Here is a 20615-nt window from a genome sequence, read left to right on the forward strand (position 1 = left end):
ACCACCTTGCCCATTTTTTTACCACCTCCATGTGCCACTTTATTATTCACGTAACATTTTATTTAAGTCAACTCACTTTTTAATTTAAATAAATCCATAAAAAATAGGAATACTATATCCCTGCCACTGGAAAAGGTAGTCTCCTGTGCATTAATTTAGTTAAGAAGTAACTACTTTTAAGGTATTTGTTTATATGCCCCCTAAGATAATCTCATGTGTATCTATTAATAGGTCTCTGTACCACATCAGCATCAGTAGTTAAGAGTATGTGCTTTGAGATACAAAATACTCCATATAAAATAAACAAGGTCCTATTGTACAGCACAGGGAACTATATTCAATATTTTGTCATAAACTATAATGGAAAAGAAGCTGAAAAAAGAATATACATATACGTGGAATCTCCTTGCAAGGAGATCCAACCGGTCCATCCTAAAGGAAATCAGTCCTGAATATTCATTGAAAGGACTGATGATGAAGCTGCAACTCTAATACTTTGGCCACCTGATGCGAAGAGCTGACTCATTTGAAAAGACCCTGATGCTGGGAAAGATTGAAGGGGATGACAGAGGATGAGATGGTTGGATGGCATCACTGACTTAATGGACATGAGTTTGAGTAGGCTCCAGGAGTTGGTGATGGACAGGGAGGCCTGGCATGCTACAGTCCATGGGGTTGCAAAGAGTCTGACACGACTGAGTGACTGAACTGAACTGATATATGGAATCTAAAATATGACACAAATGAAGCTAATTATAGAAATTGAAACAGACTCATGGAGACAGAAAACAGATTTGACCTTGCCAAAAGGGAGGGTGTTGGGGGAGCCACAGGTTGAGAGGTTGGAGTTAGCAGATGTAAGTTATTATATATAGAATGGATAAACAACAAGGTCCTTATATAGTGCAGGAAACTATATTTGATATCCTATGATAAACCATAGTGGAAAGAAAAAATTTAAAAACCAATGTGTGTGTGTGTGTGTGTGTGTGTGTGTGTGTGTGTGTACATAAAATCGAATCACTTGCTTTATACCAAAAACTAACACAATTTGTAAATCAATTAAACTTCAATTAAAAAAAAAACAGAATATACACTTTGGAGTAAAGTGGATGGGAATTCTAACCCCAGCTCCATCACTTATTATCTGAGAGGCCTTGGAAAGTTACTAGAGTCTCTAAATTTCCTCATCTGTAGAAGAGGTTGCTGCTGCTGCTGCTACGTCACTTCAGTCGTGTCCAACTCTATGCGACCCCAAAGACGGCAGCCCACCAGGCTCCCCTGTCCCTGGGATTCTCCAGGCAAGAACACTGGAATGGGTTGCCATTGCCTTCTCCAAGTAGAAGGGGTAAATAATAGTAATAGCAATGCATACTCTTATTCAGAGAATTCATTAAGGGAATGCCTGTAATGTGCTCAGCAGAGTGCCTAGTACCCAGTCTTTTTAGGTACTTATATCATTCCATTTCATCCTGGTTAGGTATATCTGTTCCAACTCCAGCTATTTTCTATCCCAAGATTATAAAGTAGAGTGAAACAGCAGAGAGATGTTTGATTAAATCCAGCCTTCATCACTTCAAGAGGGTAGCCTAGTTATGTTATTTCTTTAAACTCTCAGTTAATTCATTTGTAAAATTAAGGAAATAGTGGTAAGTACTTCTCACAGCTAAGGAATGCAGTAAATGAGGTCATACATAGAGAGTGCTGGTCTGCTGCTCTTGCTTGATAAATGGTAATTCTTTTTATATATATTACACAGAGGTTTCCTTTGAATTTCTGAAAACACAGATACTGTTGGCTTTTTGAAATCCCCAACCATTCCTCTGCTTTGGATCCACTGTTCTTTATTGAAAAATACTGGATTCTTCAAAATAATTGTGTATTCTCCTGTCCACATGACCAGCAACAACGAGCCTATCCTAAGAAGCAGAATGAAGGAAGCCTCCCAAAAGTTCAAACCTTTGCACCTAAGATCCAGATTCCTTCTTATGTGGCCTCTAATTCTGTCAAAATGAGCAATTTCTCTTCTGTCATTAGAATGTAAAGAGTGTGAGTATAAAGATCCTTACCTGATAGATCAGATCCTCTCTGCGACCTGGTGGGCAGGCCATTTCTCTTAACTACAAAACCATTCAGGTTTCTGCTTTGTGAACTTATGTCTTTGAGCCAAAGAAAGAAGAGCCCCCCTCCACTGCCTGGCACGGTCCTTTCTCCAGTGAATACTCTCACTGTGGCCTTTAACCCACTGGGCCTGGAGGTAGCTGTGAGAAAATCTCTTTGACGAGTGGATGGAGCAGCTCTGTCTCCATTTATTCCTTGGCCTTTCAGTTGAGCACTCCCTCTCCGACAGTAACTCCAGAACGGCTTTGCTCAAGTGGACTCACGCTACTAAAAATGGTGCAGAGACCCATAACTCATTTCACAGTGCCTGCCAGGGAGCTGTCAGACAGTGGTTCTTTTGGCCACAGGTCAGATTTAAAGCTGTGACCTCAAGGAAATGCACACGCTTCACATCCCATTAAGACTAGCTGGAGACAGACAGTGGCCCCCATGGAGACCATCAACTTTGTTTTGGTTGCTAGGCCAGAACTGTTGTCTGCATTGAGAGAAGAAAAGTTGCAGTTGCAGCCTCCCTTAAAGGCTAGAATTCACTCCAAATATTTTTCCTCCTGGACAAACACTCCTCCATTTACTTTTACAAGCCAAGGAAGAAGAATTCTAGTTCTAGTTCTATGATACAACCCAAAGAACCTAAAGCAAGAGTCAACCCAAGAGAATTCCAATCTCATTACAGCATCCATATCAACTACGCCTGCCAGATGGTCTGGAATAGCATGTAGGTTTCTAACTGAATGGCAGTATCAATAAATGATTGGGATGACTGTCTGTGACATTGTGCTGAGAACACTAAATTGGGAAGGGGGAGGTGGCCAATTAGCAATGTCTGCCTTACACAGGGGATTTGGAAAGGACAGCATTATGCCATGTATTTACTGACTTTAGCTGGGACTATTTTCTTTCTTTCCTGAGCTGTTGTCATAGTCTCCAAATCATCTTTCCTGCCTACAGGTCTCCACACACCAGTGCACACCCCCAGTCCTGCCACAACAATCAGTAATCCCCACCTAACACCTCATTCCTCCTATGAGTTCCATGGTCCAAGGTCTCAGCACAGTGTATAACTCACTAGGCAGTCGAGCTCCAGCCCATCTCTCATCACTCCTCACCACAATAACTTCTCACATTCCTTGAGATGTCCTTTCTCTGGCTCGTGTTACTCTTTTTCTCTGAAATGGTTTCTCCTACATCCTCCCCTTTTGCAATATTACATATTCTTCAAAGCTCAATTCAAACATCACTCCTTAGTCTCTTCCTCCAGGATGCCCAAGACCTTTTCTTCATATGACTATGATGGTCCTTTTTATATCATAGTCTTATCAATGAGTACTCTTTCATTGCAAGTGATAGAAACCAATTCAAACGGGCTTAATAAATGACAAAAATACCAAATTAATAGCTTTAAATGAGGAATGTACTACTATTCCTGTGAGTGTGTGTTCAGTCATGTCCAACTCTTGGTGACACTGTGGACTGTAGGCAACCTGGTTTCTCTGTACATGGAATTTTCCAGGCAAGAATACTGAAGTGGTTTGACGTTTCCTACTCCAGGGGATCTTCCTGATCCAGGGATTAAACCCATGTCTCTCACATCTCCTACATTGGAAGGCAGATTCTTTACCATTGCACTGCCAGGGAAGCTCAATTCATTAATGAAAAGTTTGGAGACAGAGTCTTCTGACAGGACCGGATTAAGATGCTCGGTGATATCTTTACAGATGATTCCTTCATTTCCAGGCATTTTTTCCTCTTTGAGCTGCCTCAATTTCAAGCAGTTGGAGAATCAACAGGGAGTTTTCTCCCCTAATAGTTCCAAGAGAAGGCCCAGAATTGAGTTTTATTGGCCTGTCTTAGATCATCTGTCCAGCTCTGGACCATGCATTGTGGGCAAGGGTACAGAATTTGCTGACTGTCCAGGTTTGAGTTAGATGGAGTGAACCAACTCCACCCAAACCTTATGGACTACAAGTGGGGAAGACTGGGTTCATCAAAGGAAAATAGAGGTGTGATTTCCAGAAAAATGAAACGTCTATCCCAAGAAGGGAAAATACACCACTCACACACACACACTTGAAATGATGAATTTGGAGCTTATATATCTCTTTTCCCCAATCAAACTGAGCCCATTGCACCTCTTCACGGTGGTCAGTGGTGGAGCTTTCAAGGACAGTATAAGGACAAGCACTTTTCCTTAACTCTTTGAAAGTGTATGGGAGCTCCATTTCACTCTCTTGGGAACGTGGTTATTAATTGTCTGTGTTTACTGAATATTGCCTCATCCTGTGAAGCAATTTATGAGTCTTGGTGCAGCTTGCAGAGACAAGCATTTCTAGAGTCCTTGCTTGACAAGTACAGAAGGGAATTTATGTGAAGTGTTCTGTGATACACATTATGTTTACTTGCTAATGAAATTTATTCTGGTTTTTGTGCTTATTTATAGCATACTGTTTCAGAAGTGATGCAGCCATTTAAAAATGGCTTATATGTGACCAATTTAAAATATTTAAAATATCTTATTGTAACAACAAAAGATAAGGGAATTAAAATGATTAAGAAAAGAGAAGCTTTTGTTAATGGCAAGAGACAAAAAAGGAAATGAGAAATCTCTAGTGAATACAGATATATGTGCATTGTCCCTGGACTTTTATTTGAAATCATATTTGATTTTTAAGTCTCAATATGCAAAGAAAATCCCTAATCACTCATGGGTAATCCCTGAAAAGTCTAAGAAGCTTGTGTGAATATTAACCTTAGTGTTAATACTTTTAGTGAGTTTTTCTTTCTCTGTAACTCCCAAAAGTATACCATTCTGTACCTGATATATAATAAGAAATGCACTGGCTTTACAGTTTTTAATTTCTCTATTCAAATTCGAACCTGTCATACTCTGGTTCAATGATCAAGAAAAAGCAACTGGCTCAAAAGTACTTTTACATCCATTATGAAACCCACATGACATTGATTGCAAAGTAGAAATATGGCAATTCAGACACATTTATCTAATGCTGAGACACACATGATATTTATATATTTAACAAACACATATAGCACTTACTTTATGCCAGACATTATCCTGGGTATTTCATATATATTTACCCATTTAATCCTTATAACCAGCCTTTGACATAGGTACTAATATGATTCCCATTATACAGGTGAGAAAACTAAGGCACAATGAAGTTAAGTAGTCTGCCGGGATTTCATAGTCAGTAAGTGTTAAAGCCATCAATTGGACACGGGCACCTGACCCTGCAGTTTGTGCTTTTGACCATGGACTAACTGCTTCTCCAGTAAAGTGGTTTTGGAGTGAGGAAAGCCAGGTTCAAACTATCTCCACCACCTACTAACTAGTGACTTGAACAAATTATTTCATCTGTCTGATCCTAGATTTTCACGTATTCTGTGAAGATATTACCCTATAAATCCCCTAGCACCATACCTTGTACTCAAATGTGAGTACACAGTATGCTAATTGTATTAGCATATACAAGTATGCTAATTATAGATAAACTTAGCCTCTAACTCCGGCCAGTGAGTTGGAATGGCCTTGAGGAACATCTCAAAGGAAGGCACAATTCTAGAAATCACCCAGTGAATTGAGATAGAGACAAAGAGGAAAGAAAAAACAATACTTCAGGCTTAATGCTCAAAACTAAGTTCTGGCTTTCAATTATCCAATTCATTTTGGGAGTGTCAACCTAGCTCATGAAATGCTGCTGGTAGTCCTAAAGTCTTATTAGGCTTTCGAGAAAGAAGAACTAGGCTATTGATCTGCACACTCAAGAAATATCAGAGTTGATTCAGTGTTCCCCAGTGACAGAGTCAATGAATAGGTATTGCCAAAACAATCCCCACATACTGGTTATAACGTGTGTGAACTCCTTCAACAAAAGAAAGGGAGGCCACAGCCAGAGGAAAGATTTTTGGCTTCAGTAACTATTCAGCTGGTGTTTCCTTACAATCTATTGACCAGATGGAATCATCTTTACGATTAATCTCAATGATTATATTAAATGGAGCATTAAGGTTGCAAAAAAAGAAGGGTATCCAAGAAGTCTAGGGTACACTTACAGGGCCTGACAAAACCCCAAGAATCAAAATAAACCTGGGTAGAAAAAGAAAGTATAGCTATTTATTTGTTCCCACTTGGCTAGTATATAACCTGTAGACATGGGGCCATAGAGTCTATCCTCATTGACTCAAATGTGAAAAAGGATTATTATGCATCTCCATAGCAACAACCTCAGTTCAGTTCACTTCAGTCACTCATTTGTGTCCGACTCTTTGTAACCCCATGGACTGCAGCACGCCAGGCCTCCCTGTCCATCACCAACTCCCAGAGCCTACTCAAACTCATGCCCATTGAGTCGGTGATGCCATCTAACCATCTCATTCTCTGTCATCCCCTTCTCCTCCTGCCTTCAATCTTTCCCAACATCAGGCTCTTTTCAAATGAGTCAGTTCTTCGCATCAGGTGGCCAAAGTATTGGAGTTGCAGCTTCAACATCAGTCCTTCCAATGAATATTCAAGACTGATCTCCTTTAGGATGGACTGGTTGGCTCTCCTTGCAGTCCAAGGGACTCTCAAGAGTCTTCTCCAACACCACATCAAAAGCATCAATCCTTCAGCACTCAGCTTTCTTTATTGTCCAACTCTCACATCCAAACATGACTACTGGAAAAACCATAGCCTTGACTAGATGGACCTTTGTTGGCAAAGTAATTTCTCTGCTTTTTAATATGCCATCTAGGTTGACCATAACTTTGCTCCCAAGGAGTAAGCGTCTTTTAATTTCATGGCTGCAGTCACCATCTGCAGTGATTTTGGAGCCCCCAAAAATAAAGTCTGCCACTGTTTCTCCATCTATTTGCCATGAAGTGATGGGACTAGATTCCATGATCTTTGTTTTGAGCAATTATTTGTTAGGCACTGGGCTGAGCATGGAAGCTTCTTACATAACACTAGTTGTAAAGAACCCTCCTGCCAATGAAGGGAGACATAGGAGATGCAGATTCAATCCCTGGATCAGGAAGATCCCGTGGAGGAGAGCATGGAAACCACTCCAGTATTTTTGCCTGGAGAATCCCATAGACTGTGGAGCCTGGTGGGTTACAGACCATGGTGTCACAAAGTCAGACACAATTGAAGTGACTTTGCATGCACACAGGCTAAGCATATGAAGTGAATAAATTCTTCACAAATATATTTCAATACAGCAAGTATGACTTATCCATATGATAGATAAGGTGACTCTAAGGTGCAAATTAGCCTTCCCAATTTTACACAGTTTATTGGTTTCAATATTTTTATCTGCAAATAGAAGTTTAGACTTCAGTCTAAATCTAAGAGGCAAGAATGCTCTCTAGAATCTCTCTTGTAAGAGCACTAGCTCCATTTGTGCAGGTTCCACTCCATGATCTATCTAATCACCTCCCAAAGACCATACCTCCTAATACCATTATACTGGGGTTTAGGTTTCAACATATGAATTTGGGTGGGGACAAAAACATTCTATCTCTAGCAGCCTATGAAAGTGAAAGTGAAGTAGCTCAGTCGTGTCCGGCTCTTTAAGACCTCATGGACTGTAGCCTACCAGGCTCCTCCCTCCATGGGATTCTCCAGGCAAGAGTACTGGAGTGGGTTGCCATTTCCTTCTCCAGGGGATCTTCCTGACCCAGGGATTGAACCCGGGTCTCCCACATTGCAGGCAGACGCTTTAACCCCTGAGCCACCAGGGAAGCCCATAAGTTCCATGAAAAGGGGATTGATTCTGTGCTTGCTGATTTGTAGCCCTGGTTTCTATCACACTACATGGCATATGGCAGGACTCAGGAAATACTGGTTGAACTAAAAAACAAATTAGAGAAACCAAGAGTTCCACTCTGTTCTCTTAACCTCTTTTCTAACGCTCCACTTAAGCAGATTCATACAGAGTTCCATTATCTCTTGACTCCCAACTTCTATTTCCTTCAGCTCCACAAATTCCATGGAGTTGGGCTCAGCACTTTGTAATAAATGCACAGTGTGCCCTGATCTCATGGGCTTGGTCTAGAAAACAAGTATAACTTTCTCAAGGTTTTAAAATGTACCATAGATACTAAATAGGCAAATAAGTAAACAAATTAGCAGTACGGTGTATGATTACCAGCTCAAGTTCTGTAATATACAGCAGAGAGATCTTCACATATTAAATTTGTACCTGAGTTGGCTATATAATCTCTTTCAGCATCAGTAATCTCAGCAAAAAAAATGGGGATAATGATATTAATGTCTGAAGAGTTTTAGATATTTGATAAGTTAGTATATGTAAAGCGTTTAGCCCAGAAATGGAAACTATTATTAATAAACCAAATTCCTGTAACTATAGAAATGTTCTTCTCAGAAATGTTGCTTCTACAAAGAGCCAAACTCTTTAATAAAATGATGGGCTGACTTAAGGTTAAGGGGTTAAGAACTATTGCTGTAGGGATTCCAGGTAGTTGACATACTTAGTATAAAGAATTCATACAACAAAGTGCCTGACTTTTTGAACTCAGTCTATGTTGATCTCCAGTGGAACTTATAGGTCCAACAGAGTAGTGAAACCAAGGTCAATTCTGTTTTGCAGAATCCAGTCATAGATTAGATTCCTTCCACTAAAATCTCTGCTATGTTAGTGAAATACATTAGATGGAGAAAAACAAATGCTATATATAGGATGTCCCTTACATAACAGGCTTCCCAAGTGGCTCAGTGATAAAGAATTTGTCTGCAGTGCAGGAGACATGGGTTCAATCCCTGGTTGGGAAGATCCCTTGGAGAAGAAAATGCCAACACACTCCATTATTCTTACCTGGGAATTCCCATGGACAGAGGAGCCTGGCAGGCTACAGTTCATGGAGTTGCAAAAGAGGTAGACACAACTTAGCAACTAAACAACAACAATCTCTTATGTAAGGGATCCAAAAAAAAAAAAAACTAAACATAAAGAGAGAGATTCGAACGGTGGTTTGCATGGGCTGGGGGACATGGAAATAAGGAGATGTTTATCAAAGGATACAAACTTTCTACTATGAGAAGAATGTGTCCTGGAGATCTAATGTAGAGCATAGAGATAATAATAATACTGTGTTCTATACTTGAAGGCTGCTAAGAGAGTAGATCTTAAACATTCTCACGCAAAAAAAAAATGGTAATTATGAAGTGTTATGCAGGTGTTAGCTAATGCTATGACTGTAATCAGATTGCAATACGTAAGTGTATTAAATCAATACATAGAGCTCCTTAAACTTACATGATGTTAGACATCAATCATATCTCAATAAAGCTAAAGGGAAACCCCTTTGCTGTTGAATTAACTCACTCCATTTTGTTCTATTTAAATTTAATATTATTCTACCACTCAGTTTTAACAACAAAAGGAAAAGGTAAGTGAAGTCGTTCTGTCGTGTCCGACTCTTTGCGACCCCATTGCCTGTAGCCTACCAGGCTCCTCAGTCCACAGGATTTTCCAGGCAAGGGCACTGGAATGGGTTGCCATTTCCTTTTCCAGGGGATCTTCCCGACCCAGGGATCAAACCTGGGTCTCCCACACTAACAACAAAAAGCAGTTGCAAACAAGAGTTCTGCAGTTCTTCTTTCTCATGTTAGTTTTATACCACAAGAAAAGTCAAGAAGAATGTTTTCCAAAGTTTGTGGCAGAGTCTATGGTATGTGAATCATTCACCAGTATCTCACACCCATGCAGACATTACTAATCAACCCAAGTGTTCTTTACCACTAAAGCCCACACTCAGTTTCTTAATCCTTCTCAACACAGAGCTCCAGAAACTATACCACTTGATCAGATTTGATGTGTGAGGTGTAGCCTCTTCTCCGTACTAGAAATGTTATACTGAAATCAGAAATCAAGTTAATATAATAAGAAACACAAGTTTAAACCTTATGATGGCACCACCTCTGAGGATTAGTCTTAGAATATGATTGCAATCAAAGAACTATAGCCCTGAATCAAAACAATAATTTTTAAATAATTCAAATTTTTCACTTGCATTCTCAAATACCATGAGTGAGATACAATGAGCTCAGGAATAACTTCTTTTAAATTTTCACTTTTTTTCCCTCCACTTCCTTTTTATACAACTTCTGCCATGGCTCACTCATCAAACTCTTCAAAATATTTGTCATCCAACCTTGTAACAGGCCCTACTCACCCTTCTTTCCTTCATTTATCATTGTTGTTTAGTCGCTAAGTCGTGTCCAACTTTTTGCAATCCCTAATTTCCTTCAATATTGTATTATCAGAATTCAAAAAGCCAGTCTGGAATGACACAAAAGGGGTAAATACTGAAAGGGTAAAATCATCATCATCTAAAAACAAAAGGAAGGAGGAAAGATTGGGAGTGCTCACACTTTAGAAATTTTGGATAAATCTAAGCCATGGTTTTAGGCTATTACATCATCCTTCCACCATTTCCAGAATCAACATCTCCCATTATTAATACTGGAGTTCACAAAAAAAGGTCTCAACAAGTCCAATCTAAGAGCAGCTTTGGCATAAGGAATGGCTTTTTAAATTTTATTTCTAATTGGAGGATAATTGCTTTATAATATTGTATTGGTTTCTACTATCCAATGGGAATCAGGAATGGCTTTTTCGAAGCTAATGCTCAGAATTCCCCATAGAGCCTGTGTTGGGGCAGGAGGAACAGTTACTTCAAAGGAGAGCTTATTTCTTATTAAAATGCTACTTCTCTCTCACATTTCTCATATAATAGAAAATGTGGAAGAAGAAAAAAAAGGCTGCTCAAGAAAGCCAGTCTTGATTTCATTCATTCAAGGCACCAAAAATTAAGGACAAGTAAAAATCCAATTGACTTTTACCTCGTCTCAAAACAGAAATGCTCTGGGCAATAAAAGATTTTAAAAAACAAACAAACAAAGGGAAGGAAAATATCACCCAAAGCCATCATTTCCATAACTTTAAAGGAATCTTGATCTTTCCACTGATATGCAGAATTTTTCTTCCAGCTTTGGGTCATAAAAATTTTCACACTGACATCCAATTTTATTTGAATTCTAAAACTTTTCTGGAATATGTACTCCACACAGTTGTGAACCCCAAGATTAAGCATCCTTCACCAGGGTCATTTCTTTAGTTTGCGACACCAAGCACTCATACTGATACTGTGAGAGATAAGGAAGATAGAGGTCTGGGGTAAACACAGCACAGAAAAGCTCACACAATGTCAGAAGCAAGTCTTTAGAGGAGAGAAATATTTAAGTTTAAGAAGGCAATGTGCAGAGATTCTGAAGTCCACCAGACAGACTTGGAAAGAGACATATATTTAAATCAGCCACATGCTCAGTAGATCTCCACCCACCCAGTGTGGTAGGCACCCAATACAGGACTCCATAGGCTACACCCCACTATTTCTGAGGATAGCTCCAGCAATGCTTTATCTTCCATCCTGAACCAGCTTGCTGTTCTGATACCTTCAGGTTTCATTCCATCATTTAATACACACGTTATGAGTTTACTCCATGTGTGCATACATTCTCAGGCATGTCCAACTCTTTGCAACCCCACAGACTGTAGCCCACCAAGCTCCTCTGTCCTTGGGATTATTCAGGTAAGAATACTTGAGTGTTGTCATTTTCTACTCCAGGGGATCCTCTCAATCCAGGGATCAAATCCATGTCTCTTGCATCTCTTGTACTGGCAGGATTCTTTACCACTGTGCCACATGGGAAGCCCCTTCCTCCATGAGATGAGGTCAAAATTTTATTCCATAGTACCAAATTAAAAAGTTGGCTTAAATTTCGACATTCAGAAAACTAAGATCATGCCATCCGGTCCCATAACTTCATGGCAAATAGATGGGGAAACAATAGAAACAGTGAGAGACTTTATCTTCTTGGGCTCCAAAATCACTGCGGATGGTGACTACAGCCATGAAATTAAAAGACACTTGTTCCTTGGAAGAAAAGCTATGACAAACCTAGATGGCATATTAAAAAGCAGAGACATTACTTTACCAACAAAGGTATGTCTAATCAAAGCCATGGTTTTTCCAGTAGTCATGTATGGATATGAGAGTTGGACCATAAAGAAAGCTGAGTGTCAAAGAATTGATGCTTTTAAACTATGGTGTTGGAGAAGACTCTTGAGAATCCCTTGGACTGCAAGGAGATCCAACCAGTCCATTCTAAAGGAGATCAGTCCTGAATATTCATTGGAAGCACTGATGCTGAAGCTGAAGCTCTAATACTTTGGCCACCTGATTCGAAGAACTGACTCATTTGAAAAGACCCTGATGCTGGGAGAGATTGAAGGCAAGAGGAGAAGGGGACGACAGAAGATGAGATGGTTGAATGGCACCACTGATTCAGTGGACATAAGTTTGAGCAAGCTCAGGGAGATGGTGATGGACAGGGAAGCCTGGTGTGCTGCAGTCCATGGGGTTGCAAAGAGTCAGACACGACTGAGTGACTGAACTGACTGAAGATCAAAAATGACACTTATTAACATAGTAATAATAACACTTCAAAATTCTCATGATGAAAACTAGAGAATGTTTTGGAAAAACACAAAAATAAAGTTGAACAAATAGAAAGACTTTCCCTATTCTTAGCTAGGAAGAGCCAACCTGATAAAGTTGTCAATCCTCCCAAAGTTAATTTTTAGCTTAATGAGCTCAAATAAAACGCCATCAGGTTTTTACTTTCTTGGAGATAAAGTTGATTGTAAAGTTCATTTGGGAAAACTATGAAAAAGGGAGAATTGTAAGAAGTAGGAGGGGTGAGTTTGATACAAAAACATTTTTAAACCTTTTATTGGTGCATGAATAGACAAAAAGACAAATGGAACAAATAAAAAACCCAGAACTAGACCTAGTAACATATGGAAATTTAGCATTTAATAATTGAATTTATATAATTGAACTTTTTCATTAATTCAAATTCAGCATCTCAAATGAGTAGGCAAAGGATGGATGTCTTAATAAGTTGTATGGGAATAACTGGTGAGTCATATGGAAAAAGACAAAATTAGACCAATTCCTCACTCCATACACCAATATAAATTCTCAGTGGGTCAGAGACTTATATATAAGAATAATGAATATAAGTAATGAAAGAAAACATGGATGAATTCCTCTAAACTTAGAAGTAGAAAATACTTTTCTATGACTCCAAATCCAGTTACAATAAAGGGAAAATTTGGTAAATTTAACCCCAAACTAATTTAAAATATAAATATTTTTATACTTAAAAATATAAAACTTCATAACTAAAAACAAAAAATAACAAACCAGAGAAAAGCAGTTGCCACGTTTTGCAAGGGTGTGGCACCCCACTCCAGTACTCTTGCCTGGAAAATCCCATGGACGGAGGAGCCTGGCAGGCTGCAGTCCATGGGGTCGCTAAGAGTCGGACACAACTGAGTGACTTCACTTTCACTTTTCACTTTCATGCACTGGAGAAGGAAATGGCAACCCACTCCAGTGTTCTTGCCTGGAGAATCCCAGGGACGGGGGAGCCTGATGGGCTGCCATCTATGGGGTCACACAGAGTTGGACACGACTGAAGCAACTTAGCAGCAGCAGCAGACAAAAAATATAAAATCGGTTCACCAAAAAAGTGACTCTTAACCCCTACAAAAAGAAGCTTAATCTTTCTTATAATAAAAGAAATGCAAATTAAAACTATACTTACCACTCAATGCCAAGTGACAAAAATCTGACAGTTCAACCTCTTTGAGCAAGGCTGGAAGAAATAAGCATTCTCATACAATACTGGTACCAAAGAACAAAATGGAATGAACCCATGGAAAAGAAATTGGCAGTATCTAGCAAAATTCATCAGTGTTTACCTTTTGGCTCAGCATTTCGAGAGCTCCATTCAATGGCAAAAGTAGCAGAAGATGTATACAAAAGGCTATGAGTTTCACCATGATTTAGTACAGTAAAAGTCTGTAGACAAACCAAAAAACTATCAATTAAGAACTAGCTCAAGAGTCACAAACTACAGCCCTCAGACCAAATCTGCAGGCCTGTTTTCACACAGCCTTCAAGTTAACTGTGGTTTTACGCTTTTAAATAGTTGCAAGGAGGAGGAAGAGAAGGAAAAAGAGGAGTGGGAGTGAGAAGGCACAAACATGTTTCTATTGTATCTTTATAGAAAAAGTCTGTTGAACCCTTGACTGGATGAATGAATATGGCAGGTCCACACAATGAAGTACTACACATATGAAGAAGAATGTGTACATATGTGCTGTGTCGTTTCTGACTCTTTTCAACCCCATGGTCTATAGCCCACTGGGCTCCTCTGTCCATTGAAGTTTCCAGACAAGAATACTGGAGTGGGTTGCCATTTCCTACACCAAGGAACTTCCCTGGTGGCTTGGATGGTAAAGCGTCTGTCCACAATGCGGGAGACCTGGGTTCGATCCCTGGGTCAGGAAGATTCCCTGGAGACGGAAATGGCAACCCACTCCAGTACTCTTGCCTAGAAAATCCCATGCACAGAGGAGCCTGGTGCAGGCTACTACCCATGGGGTCACAAAGAGTCGGATACGACTGAGCAACTTCACTTTCACTTTACTCCAATGTTAGATAGCAATCACAGATAAATGCAAAAACGGATACATGAAAACTTATTCCCATCTAAATTTATCCCAATTAAGATTTCCTAGAAGGCAGGAAGAATTAGGACTAAAAGTAATAACTGCAATGGATTGAACCACATAAAATCTGCTTAAGCAAACAGTTCATGATAACATTAAAGGAACAGAAAAGAAAACAGCACACTGGTCACTTTTGGAGGATGTTGTTATGGACTGCTTCTGTCCTTCCAAAATTCTTCTGTTGAAGCCCCAGTGTTACCGCATTTGGAGACGGGGTCTTTAGGAGATAAAAAGAGGTCATAAAGGTGGGGCCCTGATCTGGCAGGACTGACATCCTTTATAAGAAGAGAGCTCAATCTATCTCTATGCCAGGCATCCAAGAACAGTCATGTGAGCATACAACCAGAAGGTGCCATCTGCAACCCAAGGGGAGACTCTCACAAGAATCTGAACCCTGTCAGACCTTGATCTTGGACTTCAAGCCTCCAGAACTGTGAGGAAATAAATTTCTGTTGTTTAAGCCAGCCAATGTACAGCATTTTGTTACAGCAGATTAAGTTAACTGATACAGAAGTCAAGGAAACAACTTATTTTGAAACTGGCAAAAAAAGAAAGAGTCAAGCATTTAAACTGTTTTTCCTAAGCAATCAAATTATTTATTAGGAGATACCCCAACTAATAAGTGAAGAAGGAATCCTCAAATTAGAGTATTACCAATTCTGCCTTCCCTCATTAAATAATGCTTCTAGGCAATAGGCAGCAGTGGCTACCACCATTACAAAAAGAGTAACGTGACATCACATGCCCCCTAATAAAAATAAACATCATCATTTATGGGGTGATCTTGAAAACACCAAACCTTAAACTTATTAAGCCTTTAAATCTGATTACTGATTTGCAGAGAATAGAAAAGAAAGAAAAGTGCTTTTAATGACACTGCAGGAATAAAATCAGCAAAATTCTGACTGTGGGAAACAGTACCAAAAAATAACCAGACCAGAATTGCAAAGGCAACAACCAAGAGAAAACTGGTAGGTCAAAAGAGACTTAAGAGACCTGTCCATCAAATTAAAATACATAGGCCTTATCAGGATCCGAAGTCAAAGCAATTTTGAGAAAACATATCTGAGGCAACTGAAACATTTTGACATTAAGTAGTATTTGAGAAGATGAAACATCACTCATTCACATATTTAGCACATACAACTTAGAAATCCACGAGGTACAAGGCACTATCATCAGTGAGAGACAGTAAAACAAGACAGATACTATCTTCATCAAATAGCAGTCCATCCAGAGACAAGAGCACACAAGCACGTATAAGAAAGTACGGTAAACTAAAAGCGTAAAACACTTCTTTGGAAATTCCAGAGAGAAAGATCACTTTCACCCTGGGACACCAAAGAGAACTCCCTCAGGAGAGGCATGTGGTACAAAGGTAATTTTAGGTTCCCAGTTACTTGTAGACTTGAGTATCACTAACTGACCTAATTAATTCAAAATAACCCAATCTTCTTTCTTCCCCGGTAGCAAGGTTTTGCCAGAATTCTGTGGATAGCTTCATCAATTCTAGTATTTACACAGCCCGAGTAGAGCCCACTTATTCCAAAAAGAAAAAAGAAATGAACTTCAGCAGATACTGACATGTTATGGATCGTTAGCCTTCTGCATGGATTCCTAAGAAAATATAAAATTATGTCAAGTTGTACATGCGTGTGTGCTCAAACACTACGTCCAGGCAGACTCTTTTGTGCCCCAGTGGACTGTAGCCCACCAGCCTCCTCTGTCCATGGAATTTTCCAGGCAAGAATACTGGAGTGGATTGCCATTTCCTACTCCAGGTGATCTTCCCAACCCAGTGATCAAACCCATGCCTTCTGCACCGGCAGGCAGACTCTTTACCATTAAACCACCTGAGAAGTCTGGGTATAGATGCAATTACTATGGGATGGCCTGTCCCTTGATTCCTCCTTTTTCTGCAAAATGCATCCCCCTCCCCCTTCTGAGGCTGGGGTCAGGATCGGGGCCTGAAGTCATATCCACATGACATGACTCCCCACCACCACAGCTGATTGGATCCAGTCTAGATTAATTCAGCTTGTCTCTCACAGCAGTAGAATCCGGGCACAGTTGGAGCTTCTTGTGCAGCTCAAACTGCAAAGACAGACATTTGAGAGTTGTGAAATGCCTCATCCTGGCATGAATACATGACAAGAGGCAACTGGTTAGGACAGAGAAAAAACAAACAAATATGAAGAAGCAACCAGAAGCACAAGAAGAGAGAGCATTACCAAGAGGGCAACTGCCTTGGTGCCAGAAGATTTTTCTAGTCCTTGGATCTAGTCCCTGAGATTCATACAATAAATTCTCCTTTGTTTGGTTAAGCTAGTTGGAGCATTTCTACTACCTGTAACCAGAGCATTGATACTCACAGGGACCAGAGCAGGGGTGGGGGATGTATATAACGTAGACTGAGTATGGGAGAAATCACTTTGTTCTACTTGACTAAGCAAACAAAAGCAAACCCACACAAAAGCAACAGATCATGAGCTGTCACGTCCCAGCACTCAACAGCAGGCCCTGTGTGCTTTTGTGCAGGGCGGGGCGGGGCGGGGGGGAGCCTCTGACAGTCTGCACCCCACTAGGTCTGGGAAGGCACTGTGCCTTCCACATGCTGGTGATCACAGCAATTTGACAGCAGAGGCTAATGAATCCCACAGTTGGGGTTGGGATGTTTTTGTCTGCTTCAGCAGTGGAGAAAGCCCAGCTGGCTTCTTCATTCAGGTACTGGGAAAAAAGGAACACAGGAGGAAGCTGGTTTCCCGGGTCAAAAACAATTACTAAAAAATTCTATCCAGGGGCCACTTTCAAAAACACAATGTACACAGTAGGTAGGAAGCAGGGAGCTGTGAGCAAAAACTTCTGAGCATCTGTCCCCCTCAGAAAATAAATCTTATCTCTACTGAAATATAATTTCTCTCCCTTTCCTTTGCTTCTACTTCTATGACATGACCGTCGATCTTGTCTGTTTCCTGAGCTTTCTTAGCTACACATCACAGTTATTTGTCTTCACTCTTCTACCAGAAGATGAACACTCTGAGAGCAGGATCTAGGTTAAGTTCATTTCCAGACTTACCAAAGGGCATAGCATAGTGCCAAGGACAGAAAACATGCTTGGTGATAAATGTTTGAGGACATAGGCTCTGCCACTGACTACCTGTGTGATCTTTGGAAATTTTCTCAACCGTTCCCATGCCTTATTTTCCTCACTTATATAAGAGAGCAATAATAATCCCTTGTTCTCTGTATTATGATTCAGTGAAAACTAAGACATATGTAAAATGTCTTGCATGATATAAACACACTACAAATGACAGGTAATAGTAGGTTCTAGCCTGAGCCTGAGCAGTGCAGAAGCAAACTGCACCCCTTTCTCTCTCACACATTCCATTATCACTGCTATTTGTTGTTTAGTTGCTAAATTGTGTCTGACTCCTTTGCAATCCCAGGTACTGCAGCTTGCCAGGCTCCTCTGTCCATGGGATTTCCCAGGCAAGAATACTTGTTTTTTCATTTCAACCCCAGAAGTACCCCCAGTAGCTAGGCTAGGTAGAAAGCAACCACACTTACTAAGTATACATAATAAATAAACAGTAAAGGATTGCATTGTGCCCAGCTTTGAAATGTGCAAAACCAGTACCTACATGTGCCAAGTGAGGGGCGCTTCCAAGTGACGGATGCTACATTCATCACCACATCCCAGAAAGATGCTGACTGAAGGTTCTCAAAAACTTCAAAAGACTCTTGCTGTAATTGCATATTCATTAGACAAATTAGTTCTTGATTATTTTTAAAACCATAACTTGGAAAAAAAAAAGAGACCAACAAAGAATTCAAGAGAATTATGCAAGAGTGGGGTTTAGAATATAAAAATGTAGAATACTATTCATTCTCTCTGAAAGAATGGTAAAAAAAAAAAAAAATGAGGAATGGAGAAAGGAAACTAAAAATAAAAATCCACACAGAGAAAAATAATATCTTTAAGAAGTTCAGCCCTTTGCAACTATACAGAATTTTTCTATTAGTTGGGGCTGGGAGGAAATTTACAAAGTGTTTCCACCTCTAATGAGGAAATATCTTGGGAAAATAACAACAACTCTCATCATCATATTACATTGGCTGAAGTGGTGATTAACCAGTGTGACCCCCTAAAACAAGTATCTGCTGGGATCTTTTTCACTGAGGAGATGCAATCTGGTAAAACAGACCAGGTTCCATGTTTTTCAGACTCCATTATTCCCAAAATAAGCAGCTGCCACTTCACCCAGATGTGTTAACAGGGTAGAAGTCAGGAAAAGCAAGCAAAGACATCAATAGCACATCAGATGGGTCACAGCTTCCTGCCTTGAGGTGCATTTACAAAATGGAAAAACAGGTCCTAGAAACAAGGCCAGGCGACATTCTCCACGACAGGGGCCATGAGGAGTGCAAATGCTGGCATACGCCATGTGGGAAGGTTAAGTGACACGCTCTACTCCTGAGGCCACATGGGTGCAATATTAAGGTATAAATTAAAGAGCCCAGCAGCAGTTCCTGCTGCTTGCCAGTGCCCACTGAGGTTGATCATTTCACCATATGCCAAAGGCTGGCTGCCTTGCTACCTGGCAGAAAAACCTTGCAGTCTGTTCCAAAATCAACCCCATCTTCCAGGATTACAAGCACATTGCTACATTCTAGAACTAGAGGAGGAGGTGGAAAGTGGAAAAAATGCTCACAGAATTAAATTTATGATTACAAAGTGCAGCTAGTGCTCCAAGGGATAGAAACAGAGAGCCATACAAAGAAAATAAAGGGCATTATTTACACTGGGGAAATGAGAACAGGCAGAGAATACCAAAATTTCTAGGTAGTATTGCATAATGGTTAAGAACCCTGGCACTAGTGTTCGAAAGATTTAGATCTGAGTCCAATCCTGCCTTTTTCTAGCTCTGTGACTTTGACTTCAGGCAAGTCATTTCTTATTCCAAATTTCAGTTCCCTTGTTTGCAAAATTGGAATAAGAATACCAGGACAGTATCTCAAGATGAAAGAATGTAATCCATGTTGCCTCTAGAATTTAGTAAGCACTTTAATCAATAAAATTCTTGCTATTACCAGACATAATAGTCCCAAATATATCACACTGGTATGAGAGTTCGTTAGGGCTGTCATACAGTGCCACAGACTGGGTGGCTTAAACCACAGAAATATGTTTTCTCGTGGCTCTGGAGGCATCAGTAAAGTTGGTTTCTCCTGGGGCCTCTGCCCTTGGCTTGCAGATGGCTTCCTCCTCGCTGTGTCCTCACATGGGCTCTCCTCTGGGCACATCCTTATTGTGTCTCTGTGTGTCCAGATTTTCTCATCTTAGTAGGACAACAGGTAGACTGGAACAGAGCCCACCCCAGTGGCCTCACTTTAACTTAATCACCTCTTTAAAGCCCCATCTCCAAATATAGTCACCCTCTGGAGTATTAGGCTTTAAGGCTCCAAAAAATTAATTAAGAGGATATACAGCTCAGCCCTAACAACCAGTGTAACATGGGAGCTGACCAATCAGAAAAGATGCTGCTTTACCACTGGCCAATAAGAATAGATGCTGATCGTACAAAATCAGCATAGTGAACTGGTGCAAGCGGGTTAGTATTACTGTTGTGATTTGTATCATTCACCGAGTTTTATTATCACTGCCTCTACTCAGGGATAAGTCAGGTTTTTAGGCAGTGGGATCCAGTGTTCCTGAAAGGTGAGATTTCAGGAGGTTAAAGCAGTCTTCAACCAACAGGAGCTTCTATACCCTGCCTGTTCCTGGACAAATGCCCAGAGCCTTGGAAACTACCTTGTGAGGGGAGGCAG

The 20615-nt window shown here is 40.2% G+C and overlaps 1 protein-coding gene across 5 annotated transcripts in view; it reads right to left on the reverse strand.

The window, feature by feature from the left end:
* Positions 1-20615, reverse strand: part of PRELID2 (PRELI domain containing 2) — a 586088-nt gene that overhangs the window by 428487 nt on the left and 136986 nt on the right. For 2 of the 5 annotated variants that reach the window (XM_070793739.1, XM_019965169.2), the window contains one exon: positions 1-20615. This exon is cut by the window's right edge and continues 59366 nt beyond it. The exons of the other annotated variants lie outside the window; for them this stretch is intronic. The gene's annotated coding sequence lies outside the window, so the exon portion shown is untranslated. 5 annotated transcript variants of the gene reach the window in all.

Source organism: Bos indicus, chromosome 7, assembly GCF_029378745.1.
Source record: "Bos indicus isolate NIAB-ARS_2022 breed Sahiwal x Tharparkar chromosome 7, NIAB-ARS_B.indTharparkar_mat_pri_1.0, whole genome shotgun sequence".
Taxonomy (NCBI): Eukaryota; Metazoa; Chordata; class Mammalia; order Artiodactyla; family Bovidae; genus Bos; species Bos indicus.